This window comes from Eriocheir sinensis, unplaced genomic scaffold, assembly GCF_024679095.1.
Source record: "Eriocheir sinensis breed Jianghai 21 unplaced genomic scaffold, ASM2467909v1 Scaffold424, whole genome shotgun sequence".
In the NCBI taxonomy this organism is placed as follows: domain Eukaryota; kingdom Metazoa; phylum Arthropoda; class Malacostraca; order Decapoda; family Varunidae; genus Eriocheir; species Eriocheir sinensis.
This window is the reverse complement of record NW_026111748.1, coordinates 214,541-227,500: the sequence shown is the minus strand read 5'-3', so window position 1 is coordinate 227,500 and position 12,960 is coordinate 214,541. Positions and strand designations below refer to the sequence as shown.

Genomic DNA, 12,960 nt, shown 5'->3' with positions numbered 1-12,960 from the left:
TACTAAAATCTACAACAACAACAACAACAACAACAACAACAACAATAATAATAATAATAATAATAATAATAATAATAATAATAATAATAATAATAATAATAGGAAAGGAAATTACACATGGGATAAAAAAAAAGCGAGAAAAAAAAAGCAAAAGGAAAAGGGATATGAAAACACAGATAAAAGAAAGAAAAAAAAAAAAAAGAAATAGAGTAGATTTTTTCATGATCCAGGAAACAAACATATTACAAAAGCATAACAATAATAATAACAATACGAATTCGGACCTATGAACCCAAAACAACTAGAAAACAAAACAAAAAATAAAAAAAAATCGAACATTCTACGGCAAACTAAATTACTTTCCGCATCAACATACCGAACGTCAAGGGAAGCAAAACCGAAGAAGAAAAAAAGGATGAATAAATAAGAACTTAATTATACTGAAGAAAGAAGGAATAACCGACAACTGATGAAGAGAAAGGGGGAAAAGTGCACGAGAGAGAGAGAGAGAGAGAGAGAGAGAGAGAGAGAGAGAGAGAGAGAGAGAGAGAGAGAGAGAGAGAGAGAGAGAGAGAGAGTTAAAAGGATTTGTTGGGTGAGTGGAATGCATATGATTGAAGAGAGGATGACTGGAGAGAGAGAGAGAGAGAGAGAGAGAGAGAGAGAGAGAGAGAGAGAGAGAGAGAGAGAGAGAGAGAGAGAGAGAGAGAGAGAGCCGGGGGGAGGGGGAAGGCAGGAGAAGCTTGAAACAAAAGACAGGCGGGAAGAGGCGACGAGTCCTTATCATTAATTTTCTCCATCACTTCTCGGGTTTCCTTCACGGAGAGGAAGGTGTGCTGCTGCTACCCTACAAACGTATAATGAAAAAAGGTGACATGGGAATTTCACTTCTGCGTTGTATGATTTTATATATACATATATATATATATATATATATATATATATATATATATATATATATATATATATATATATATATATATATATATATATATATATATATATTATATTCGGTAAAATCGGTTACAATCGCGGGTGTGAAGCAAACACCGAACCCCTTTTATGAAAACTGTTTCGAGAGAACGAGTCGAAACGCAGAACCTTGTTCCGAAACAGGTTTGCGCTAAAACCTCCAAAAAGCGGCGGCCGCGGCAGTCCCGGTGGGAGGGAAGCCGTGTGCACGTGTCCGGGGAGGCAGGGGCGGAAAAGTAAGTGTTCTTCCAGTGTTCCTTGTTTTCCAGTCTCCTAGATCAGAGGCGGAAAAGTGAACGTTTTATCTGTATTTTTCCAGCGCCAAAGGGAAGGCGCTCGGGAGTCCTGTGTTGGGTTGGTGTGCAGGTGTGACTGCCTCGGAAATGAAGGCTGCCCGCGGAGGCTAGGGAGCCGCAGGGAACTGTAGAAGTGATTAGAAGTGATGCAGAAGATGGAAGCGGGTAAATCTTAAGAATCACCACTCCACCCCCTCCACCACCCTAGCCCCCCCCAATCCCCCAAGACAAGCCTGGGGAACTGTGGGGAACCGGGGTATTGGAGGGGGGGGGAGCCCATATCACTGAAAAATGGCCTTCCAAAATTTCCCTAGAAAAATACCTAAATCAGGAAAAATTCTCTAGTCTCGAAAGTAAGGAAAATCCCTACCGTATACTCACATGCGTGGGCTAATCGCTAACCAAGCATACCATCGCTAAACACCCCAAAACAGCCCTGAGCCATGACTCAAGGTCATCCGGGACTCGGGCTGAACAGGCCCGGGCTATACCCGGCCCTCAGCACGGCAGCCGTTGGGCTGTGTGTTCTAAAAAAAAAAATAACCACGCGTGGTGGACCTGGTCTCACATGCGTGGGCTAGTCGCTAACCAAGCATACCATCGCTAACCACCCCAAAACAACCCTGAGCCATGACTCAAGGTCATCCGGGACTCGGGCTGAACAGGCCCGGGCTATACCCGGCCCTCAGCACGGCAGCCGTTGGGCTGGGTGTTCTAAGAAAAAAAATAACCACGCGTGGTGGACCTGGTCTCACATGCGTGGGCTAGTCGCTAACCAAGCTTTTTTTTTTTTTTTTACGTTGTTGCCTATTGCGCCGGTAGGCATCTTCCCGGTGGGGCCTGATGGTCGGCCCAAGGCTTCTTCCAGGTGGGGCCTGATGGTCGGCCCAGCCCGTTCTGGCGCAGGCGAGTGTTTATAGTGGCGCCATCTTGCATTGGCTCATGCTGCCCCCCGGATCTCGTTCTTGATTGGCTTGGACGGCTTCCTCTAGAGTCCGGGTTGATGGGTAGTCTTCAGGACAGCATGTGGGTAGTTTTAAGCCACTCGGCGGTGACTGAAAAATCCGAGTGGTAGCGTGAGGATTCGAACCCGCGTCGTCCATCACGCGGCGAATGTGGGTCCAGTACGCTATCACTTCGGCCACCGCCTACCCATAGTAGCATACCATCGCTAACCAAGCGTACCATCGCTAACCAAGCGTACCATCGCTAACCAAGCGTACCATCGCTAACCAAGCATACCAACGCTAACCAAGCGTACCGTTGCTAACCAAGCGTACCGTCGCTAACCAAACGTTTGTAGAAAAAAAATATATGAAGACCTAGTGATGCTTCATTCGGTAGGTAATGAATGCGAGCTATTTTGCGGCGGCGGCGTTAGCTCGATTAATCCCTTTAGGGAGCTGTGGTTTTGGTGGTCGTTAGCTCAATTAATCCCTGTAGGGAACAGTGATTTTGGTGGTGGACGGCCAAATCACTGAAAAATGGGCTTTCAAAATGTCCCTACAAAAATCCCCAAAATCGGGAAAAATCCCTAGTCTCTAAAGAAAGGAAATTCCCTAACGTATACTCTTGTAATCCATTCCTATATAACGTAGTAGCCGCTGCAGCGGATCTGTTGACGAGTGTAGGGTGTGCAATTGGATGGTCAGCGTAGTTGAACCCCCACCCCACCACCCCAATCGTAGTCGAGCAACTCTTGGGAAATGTCATGTTTCATAATTACATATGGTACAATACTGACGGTTAACCCGTCCACTTCTTGTAAGTTGATGCTAGATAATTTTTACCGAGTAGTTTAAGGTACAAAATAAAACAGATTTGTGACAGCTGTCATCCAGATCGAACTGACGCTCCTGGTGTTAACTGAAGCGGGAGTGACCTACCGACTGCTACGTATGACCCTGGCCTCCATTTTACTCAAACTCCACTATAAGTATCGCGCACTGAACAATATCCGTTTGTTTTCTGACACATGCTTGTCACACCATGTGACACTTGACACGCCCGTGTCTTTGTTGGACCCGGTACTGGGATAGTAATCGGTCCTTTTGTCAACCTACATGCACACCAATAAAGAGGTTAAATACTTAGTTAACACTTACCGAAAGGTAGATGGATATTTTGAGGGAGTGAGTGTCGGGCCTTCCATCCATTATGGCGGTGTCACGGGCAAAATTGACCCTTGGGCAAAATTGAGCCCGGGCATCCACGTGCCTCTGTTATCTTAGCTCAAGCTCGTGTATGTGGGCTTCTTTTCGACTGATATGGCGTCTAGAGCTAGCATGATCATCATTCTTTATTATGATGACAAAGATCATGTCAAAATTTGCCTCATTAAATAAGAAATTACATAAAGATCGGCAGCTTTTCCTCGTCGCCAAGACATCCTCCAGCAGCGCTCCGACACCCATGATCGCACATTCATTTTTCTCAGAAAATAGGATACCAATCACATTTACATCAACATATTTCCACAGGTGAATACTTAGGCCATGTTCACACCAAGTTGCGACACCTGAGATTCATTAATAATGACAGGGGAAGGAAAAATATAGGCCCCTGTCATCGACAAAATTGAGCCTCGGGCAGAATTGAGCCGGGGCATCTATATGCCTCAGATTTCTTCGCTATTATATGTTGTAAGATCGTTTTGTTGACATGTATAGGTAGATTAAGGCTTTCTGTATCTACATAAAGAAGGAAAACGCAAAATTCGCCCTAGTAAATCAGAAACTACATAAAGTTCGGCAGCTTTTCCTTGTCGCCAAGACATCCTCCAGCAGCGCTCCGACACCCATGATCGCACATTCATTTTTCACAAAAAATAGGATACCAATCACATTTGCATCGACATATTTCCACAGGTGAATACTTAGGGCATGTTCACACCAAGTTGCGACAGCTAAAGTTCATTAATTATGACAGGGGAAGGAAAAATGTAGGGCCTTCCTTGTCTCTAGTTTACCGACGTCCATGAAACCGTACACGGCCTGAGATGGTGCCAAGGACCAAGGCATCTGGCGATAAAAGAAAATTTAAATGTCAAAGACAGCTGAGATGATCATTATATATATATATATATATATATATATATATATATATATATATATATATATATATATATATATATATATATATATAGTGTGTGTGTGTGTGTGTGTGTGAGAAGGTTTTAAGGAGCGATGTTATGTTAGGCAACACTTGATAGGGCAACTAACCTAACATGGATAAACCACGAATCTGTTAATAAATACTCACCAATGCTTTTCAAAACATTAAATCATGATAAAGTACTTACATTAGCTGTGCCTAGGAAATATGATCAACCTGAGAGTCAATACATGAGAAAATCATGATATAGGGAAACCAAGAAATTCACCAAATATTACTTATCAAAGAGCTAAAACAGGCTGTCCTACAGAAGTTGGTCAGTTAAGCTTGAAAAAGATGATTCTCTCTCTCTCTCTCTCTCTCTCTCTCTCTCTCTCTCTCTCTCTCTCTCTCTCTCTCTCTCTCTCTCTCTCTCTCTCTCTCTAATGAGGAGTGTAGAAACAATTCAACAACATATTGTTTCAGGACTGCAGATTGCGGGTGGTTCTGTGAACAGGTAATTCAAGATGATGCTACCTTAAATTATGATATGTAGTGTGCATGAGAAGGCTGGGGTTATTTAATTTATGAAGTAGATGAAAAAAAATGTTTATTTGAAATCCATTTCTGATGTAGCAGACAATGGAACTTTTCTAGTCTTTCATCTACTTTCTACACAATGTGAGATAGACATAATGTGCACATTTGCAGCTACCACAGAATTATAGATATGAAAATTAATCTATACTTGCATCACCAAACATTATTAGGGAAACAAATGTGTAGACTTGCATTTACTCGTTTGTATATACCTTACAAACAGCCAGAGGGTGTGATGTCTCATCTGAGCCTACCCCTCTATGGAATTAAGACAGATATATTTAATGCATTAAGTAATGTTTTTAATACAGGAATAAAGGAATAATGGTATTATTCCTGTATTCCAAGACACTTGGAAAGCATCAAATAACAATTAATAAATAGAAGGCAAAGCCAACCATGCATAAGGGACTTTTAAGACCAATAGCACTAACAGATACAACATAAAAGCTATAACTGGGAACAGTAAGAAATGAAATACAAAATCATCTTAAAGAAAATAACAAGCATAGGACCAGGGTCCAGAGAGAATGCCTGCACTGGAAATAGGAAAGCAGCAAATAATTAATTTAAATGAGACTATTGTGTTCAAAGGTGTTTTGAGACCAAGAAACTGTTAATAGTTGTAAGAATTGAATTCCAAACGGCTTTTGAGTTTTAACATAGAAACGCTAATAAGAATAATGATGAAAAATAAAATACACTTGAAATTCATTGACTTTATTGCAAAAATATACAAGTGATAAGACTAAAATGTTCCTCAATAAACAAGATGCAATCTGATACAGGCAACTTGTTAACTTCACAGAGACAATATTCCTCTTCTTTACAATAGGACTTTTCACAGCTATAAGCATCACTGACATGGTGAAACTGAACACGCAATGTACTGTCTAATCACATAGTCTTTGACATAATGTCCTTGGCCAGTAATAATTAAGAGGCAATGTTTTCCTCTGTGGTATGTTGACCACAGTGGCCTGCATCATCATGATACTGGGCAAGGATGCGCAATATGTTCTGATGCAGGAGAACCTGCCGCCTCCTCCCCTCGGCCACTTTGATGAGATATAGTTTATCTGTAAAATCATGCAGAATTTATAGCAATCGCATTGTCTATTGTGCTTCGTTTTCCCTTTAACCCAGCGCGTGCGCTCACACACACACGCACACAGATTTGTAACTTTATAGCCAGACACATGCTTTTGTTCCTGCCATATACATATAAAATATCTGGCATTTGGCAATAGGAACACAGACAACAAACATTTTTCAGTATTTATGTTGTATAAATTGTTGCTTGAATCTTGGGTTTTTCCCCTTAATGGTACTGTGTTTTATAAGGCAGAAGGTATAGGACCCATTTTTACAATGACTCACAGGCATGCATGTCAGCAAGAAGCACTGCAGTGACGAGACACAACACATCAAACATGCGACCTAGAAATCAACATCCAATTTTTTACCCACCACCAACAAAGGGAAAATAAGGTCAAGCTCAATAGCATCATTAGCATTGGACTTCCGGGGCTTGAGCCCCAAACCTTTTTTCACCCCCGGGCCCCGTGCCCCCGTCACTCCAAAAAATAAGAAATAAATATTATCCATTGTTTGAACGGAGCTGATGTTATTGATGTAGTTCATACTAAAGATTACATTTTGAAGCCATATACCAGTAGTTTGAGCAGTTTGTAGTTTACTGTGCAATCTGGGAGTGTAGCTGTATGTTTTTATCTTAGGTGCATGGTGGTGAACGAACTCTGTTAACTTCAGCCCCTGATGTTTTTCTATTAGCTCCGAATGTCTTTGAACCCTAGAAACGCCCCTGGTCAAGCTTAAGAATTTTGGCACAAGATGAACTGCACTGTGCCAATGAATTTCATGACAACCCAAATCACAATACTAAACTTACTCTTGTTATCTTGGTGATTTCAGTCTCATTCAGCTACAGTCATTAGTTTCTTATCTGTATGGAGAATACATGCATGACAGAAATTTCTATTTGTAATTACAGTGACAAGACAGCCAACATAATATCATTCATAACCCTGTTAAAAATAATGCAAAAGTATATGTATGTATGTGTATATATATATGTGTATATATATATATATATATATATATATATATATATATATATATATATATATATATATATATATATATATATATATATATATCATCATTCTGTAGCAATCATAAGCAAATCACAACCCTGTTAAAAATAAAGCAAAAGTATATACGTACATACCAGCATTCTGTAGCAATCATAAGCACCAACACCAAAGCATAGTAAAAGAACCCACATGCATATTTTTGCAGCATTCTGAAACATTGATATTGTGTCACCTACTTACATTATTCGATGACAATCTTCACCCTGGTAGGATTGGGAAAAAAATATAAAATTAGGCAATAATATGATTAACTTAGCCTTAATAATGTCGCACATTTGCCTTTAGTTATAATAGACAAACAAAATATATTTTAATAAACATCTGGAAATAATATATAGCTTCACTGATAAGTCGGGAAAAGAAATGTTACCTTAAGTAGCTACATATTTCATTTATAAGAATGGAATATATATATATATATATATATATATATATATATATATATATATATATATATATATATATATATATATATATATATATATATACACACACACACACACACACACACACACACACACACACACACACACACACACTGTATAAGGTTCCTGTGAAATAAAATTATTCAGCTATTCATAGGTAATTTATCAAATTTACCTTCACCAGGAGAGCAAATCTCTTCACGTTCTTCTTTTTGCGTGGCAACATATTTGGCTCTTCCCCTCGCAGCCACTGCTTCACAGTGTGCAAATGCACAAACTCTTGCTCACTGAAAATGAACATACACTCTTAATAAAATATTGTTGCAGCCATCAGATAACAATATGTTGGGAGTCTAAAAACATTATAGGTCTACCAAAATTTTTCTGGCTTACATAAGGCAGCCCCTGTCTGACCTAACTTGGGTGGTAATTCAAAACCAATAGTTCCCTCATAAAAACAATTCAATTGACTATCATAGTGGAGATGTGGGCTCTCAAATTTCTGGGCACTATAATATCCAATGTATTTTAACTTTGTGAATTTCTGACCAGGGGGTGTTGGGTTTACTCACCTGGTTGGCTACCCTTAACTCACCAGTCAAATGGTTCATAAAGGAAATTTGGTAGTATATAAATGAGGCAGCTAGAACCTGCTGGGACGCCAGCACTAACAATACTTTAGCACTAAGATGGTGTAATTACAGTTTAAAGAAGTTGGATAGTGTGCCATATGTATCATCCAAGAACAACCTGCTCTAGTATGGATAATATTGTGGGGTTTAGTCTATGTATAGTTACATATTTCCAAGTGGCCTAAGACTACCCACATGCTGTCCTGAAGACCACCCATCGACCTGGACTCTAGAAGAAACTCTACAGCACAAGTGGAATCAAGAATGAGCTCCAGGGGGAAGCATGAGCCAACAATAAAGGCGCCATTATAAAACAATTGCCTACACCATGACGGGATAGGGTCGACCATCAGGCCCCTACAGATAAGCCTACTGGCGCTATAGGCCACATGTAAAAAAAAAAAGTGGATCCCTAATAATCAGCATAAAATTTCTTAAATGGAATCAGCACCCACAACCTCATCAGGTAACTAAAGAATTCTAATGTTCAATGAATGTTATGCTAAAAAAATAGCATCTATATTCAACATTAGTATGGGGTTTATGAAAGTTCAATGTGTGACCTCTGGTGACATTCAAGGTACTGGTAGCAGGGAGGAAAAGGTCAAGTGGGGAATTGTCGATTCTCCATGGAATATCCTCCAATGGTGAATTAAATCTGATCTAAGTAGCCTACTACATACTGAGTGAAGACTTCAGAGTTCTTGTGCAATCAGAATAGTTTAGCTCTGAGAGACTGTCAATCAGTTAGGTCCATCTGGTAAGGGGACCCTAACTCTAACAAAGGATTTTAGAAAGGGATACTATGAACTCATTATCTGTGCAAAGAGTGGACCTCAACAAATTGTTAGCCAGTCCTGCTGCTTTACTGACTGATTTTGAGGTGAGAGTGGAATTTTAGACTGTTATCAACCAGAATACCCAAGAGTCTATGTACAGGTTCCAGAGACAAGTCTGGCATCTTAGTACTACACTCTTATTGATGTTAAAATGCAGTCCCCATGAGAAAGCTACCTTATGGATAGCATCTATACCCTTCTGACAGAGATAGGTCGAAAGATAGGGTGGTGCAAAAGTCATACTGACCAGGTGGCGTTAGGTTCTGACTAGGAGCATTAGTACTGACCAAGTGGCATTAGGGTCTGACCAGGTTGGGTTAGGTTTCGTTTAAATTATATTGAGGCACAGACACTTTTTTTCCTGTGTATTTCATGATGGTTTTCCTTATGAAGATAGTTTCTTTTTCAGGAATAATATAAAATTGTCAACTTGAAAATTGAAAAACTGACACACTCACTTTTACTTTTTTCCAGAAAGAAAAATATTCTATTTGAATAAATAGTTTATATGTACAGTATTAGGATTAGGACCTGTCTCCTAATGGTAGATGAAAATACATTCTTCTGGTAGATTTAGATGTGTTTTAAATGAATCTCCTCATTGTTTCTGTTGTAATTCAGTTTTTATCACCCCATTCCTCCTCAGAACCCACACATCTGTGACAAAATTAATTAACAAAGCAATCAAAACACCAAAAATTGACAAGTTCACCTATCTCATTGCTAAAAACATTGTTGTTCTCAATGAAGAACTTGGGTCACATACAACACAACGGACAACGGTGTATATCTTACTGTCAGAATGTTCATTCCTGCGATATTAGTTTTTATATAATTTATCATTTCCTCCCGAGTCCATCCACATTAACCTGCACCATGATGGTCTGCAGGGGAAGAAGGGGGAGGGGTAGAGGAGATTCAAATCTAAATGTGCTGACCCGATGGCGATAAGTACTGAGCAAAGTGATGATAGTAATGGCCAAAGTGGCATTAGGTACTGATCCAGTGCCAATGAATACCAATCAATGTGTTAAGTTGGATTAGGTTAGAATATTGCCCAAAACTGTAACTTTACCACATGCTTGTAGATGAAAATACATTTTCTGGTAGAATTTGGTGCTTTTGTATGAATCTGCTTATTTTGTCGGAAATCCTTCAGTTATGTGGGGAAGGGTTTGAAAAAGGTTCATTTGCAATGAAAATGAAAAAGTATAGTTTCATCTGAAAATCTGAGACAGGTGAACTTATAGTACAGTATATATTCACCCAAAAAAACAAACAATTTTTGTTCGCATGCTCGTATAATTAAACCTAACCAAAGCTAACCCAGCCTAAATCTAACCTAGGTACTCGAACAAACCTAATGCCACCTTGGTTAATACCCTAACCCCATCATGATCAATATCTAATGCTGTCTTGGTCAGTAGCCAACGCCATCTTTTAAAAAATCGCTATCAGCATTGCTTGGAATTTTTACGCATATATTTTGGGTTCAAAATGGTATATCTTTACAACTACTGCTCCAACTCTTTGTATTGTCATCCTTCCCTAGCCCCAACAAACCTGGGGACTTGTCAGAAAGGCAGAGTTTAGGTGGGGGAGGCCTCAATAGGCGAGATTTGGCAAGAATTTCCAACAAATCTATGTAAATTTCCCAAAACCAACATCATAACCTCCTAGCCAGGGTTCTTTGACCCCCATATTAAGTATCCTATCCTAACCTAATCCTTAACATAACATACCCCATAGCTTAACCTCGCCCTTAACCTAACCTGACCTGAAAGAGGGTAAAAAGGTAAAAATAAGATTCAAAGACTTACCTTTGACCGGGGTTATTTTGCTCCATTACGTTGAAATGGCAAGATGCAGGCTTGTAGCAGTAATAGTTGAGGTTGATGCATTGCGCCAGATGCCTTGGTCCTTGGCACCATCTCAGGCCGTGTACGGTTTCATGGACGTCGGTAAATTAGAGACAAGGAAGGCCCTACATTTTTCCTTCCCCTGTCATAATTAATGAACTTCAGGTGTCGCAACTTGGTGTGAACATGCCCTAAGTATTCACCTGTGGAAATATGTCGATGCAAATGTAATTGGTATCCTATTTTTTTTTGAAAAATGAATGTGCGATCATGGGTGTCGGAGCGCTGCTGGAGGATGTCTTGGCGACAAGGAAAAGCTGCCGAACTTTATGTAGTTTCTGATTTACTAGGGCGAATTTTGCGTTTTCCTTCTTTATGTAGATACAGAAAGCCTTAATCTACCCATACATGTCAACAAAACGATCTTACAACATATAATAGCGAAGAAATCTGAGGCATATAGATGCCCCGGCTCAATTCTGCCCGAGGCTCAATTTTGTCGATGACAGGGGCCTATATTTTTCCTTCCCCTGTCATTATTAATGAATCTCAGGTGTCGCAACTTGGTGTGAACATGACCTAAGTATTCACCTGTGGAAAAATGTTGATGTAAATGTGATTGGTATCCTATTTTCTGAGAAAAATGAATGTGCGATCATGGGTGTCGGAGCGCTGCTGGAGGATGTCTTGGCGACGAGGAAAAGCTGCCGATCTTTATGTAATTTCTTATTTAATGAGGCAAATTTTGACATGATCTTTGTCATCATAATAAAGAATGATGATCATGCTAGCTCTAGACGCCATATCAGTCGAAAAGAAGCCCACATACACGAGCTTGAGCTAAGATAACAGAGGCACGTGGATGCCCGGGCTCAATTTTGCCCAAGGGTCAATTTTGCCCGTGACAGCGGCTTGAAAACAACTGACTTCAGGAACCCGCCGATAGGTGCCGCCGCTGATACCCTCGCGTAGTAACATTTTACGAATGTATTAGAAAATACAAATAGCTGTGGCATTAGTTGCTTTAATATAGAGAATAAAAATAACGTAAAACTCTTAAAAGACCGTTTTTTTGTCCGAAATCGTTATAATCCATGCGCATTTTGGATATTACTGACTTAGGAACTAGTTTTTAGGGTGCACTGCTAGGCAGGTATGAGGCTCAGTCTGTGTAAAGAGGCGGTTGTGAAACAATAACAATGGACTTAGAAAATCCAAGCCACCTAACTCTATAATTAAAGAGGCTTGCCCCCCTGGCCCCTCCCCAAGGTAAAACGTATACGAAAATGCATTATAATAATAATTCTTTCACGTGCTAAATTACTACGAATATCGGTTTGGAGTGGTTATTCTTAAGTTTTGCCCTCCTCCCACCATCCTTGTTCCCACCAATCACAAAAAATGAGCTACAGTATGCACCACCTTCTTCCCGCCTTGTGTCTAAAATTAGGAAGTCTCTCTCTCTCTCTCTCTCTCTCTCTCTCTCTCTCTCTCTCTCTCTCTCTGGAACCATTTCTACGGCCAGAGTAAACTTTTCCAAAGGGACGGCATACACCTGTCCCCCATCGGGGCAGCCAGATTCGGAAGGCTCCTCAACAACGCCGTACGTAACGCCCGAACAACAAAAAACGACTCTCAGCCACGTCCTTCCATCCCGCCCGTGTAAATAGACACCATACACCGCAACAGACTCGTAACATTGAACCCTCCAGTACCTCTATTACCAAGCTTCAAGATAACCTAAGAGTCCTTAGTTTCAATGCGCGTAGCCTAAGAAACAAATTTGATGAACTGCGATGTCTTGCTCTGACAGAAAACTTTGACGTAATTGCTATAACCGAAACATTTATCGACACCACTAATATTGATTTAAGTTCCGAATACAACATAGATGGCTACAGATTCTTCAACAATGATCGTGTAAACCGTAGAGGGGGTGGTGTCGCCCTTTTGTCAAAAGCTACTTGCAACCTACTGACAAAACACCAAGAAACAGTAACGTTGAACATTTGTGCGTGCGAGTAAACATTGCAAAAGTCAATTTAAATATATCTGTCACTTACAGGC

At 40.1% G+C, this 12,960-nt stretch overlaps 2 protein-coding genes and 1 long non-coding RNA gene across 7 annotated transcripts in view; 1 reads left to right on the top strand and 2 right to left on the bottom strand.

Moving 5' to 3' along the window:
- Positions 1-12,960, top strand: part of LOC126992242 (N-alpha-acetyltransferase 80-like) — a 70,888-nt gene that overhangs the window by 2,608 nt on the left and 55,320 nt on the right. The gene's annotated exons all lie outside the window — the stretch shown is intronic.
- Positions 1-12,960, bottom strand: part of LOC126992243 (A-kinase anchor protein 7-like) — a 54,252-nt gene that overhangs the window by 26,931 nt on the left and 14,361 nt on the right. The window lies entirely within an intron of this gene.
- Positions 5,666-11,007, bottom strand: LOC126992244 (uncharacterized). The gene is made up of 4 exons (XR_007746383.1): positions 10,855-11,007; positions 7,739-7,850; positions 7,319-7,341; positions 5,666-6,040 (listed from the first exon to the last, which is right to left on the bottom strand). It is a non-coding gene; the product is annotated as an uncharacterized LOC126992244 (long non-coding RNA).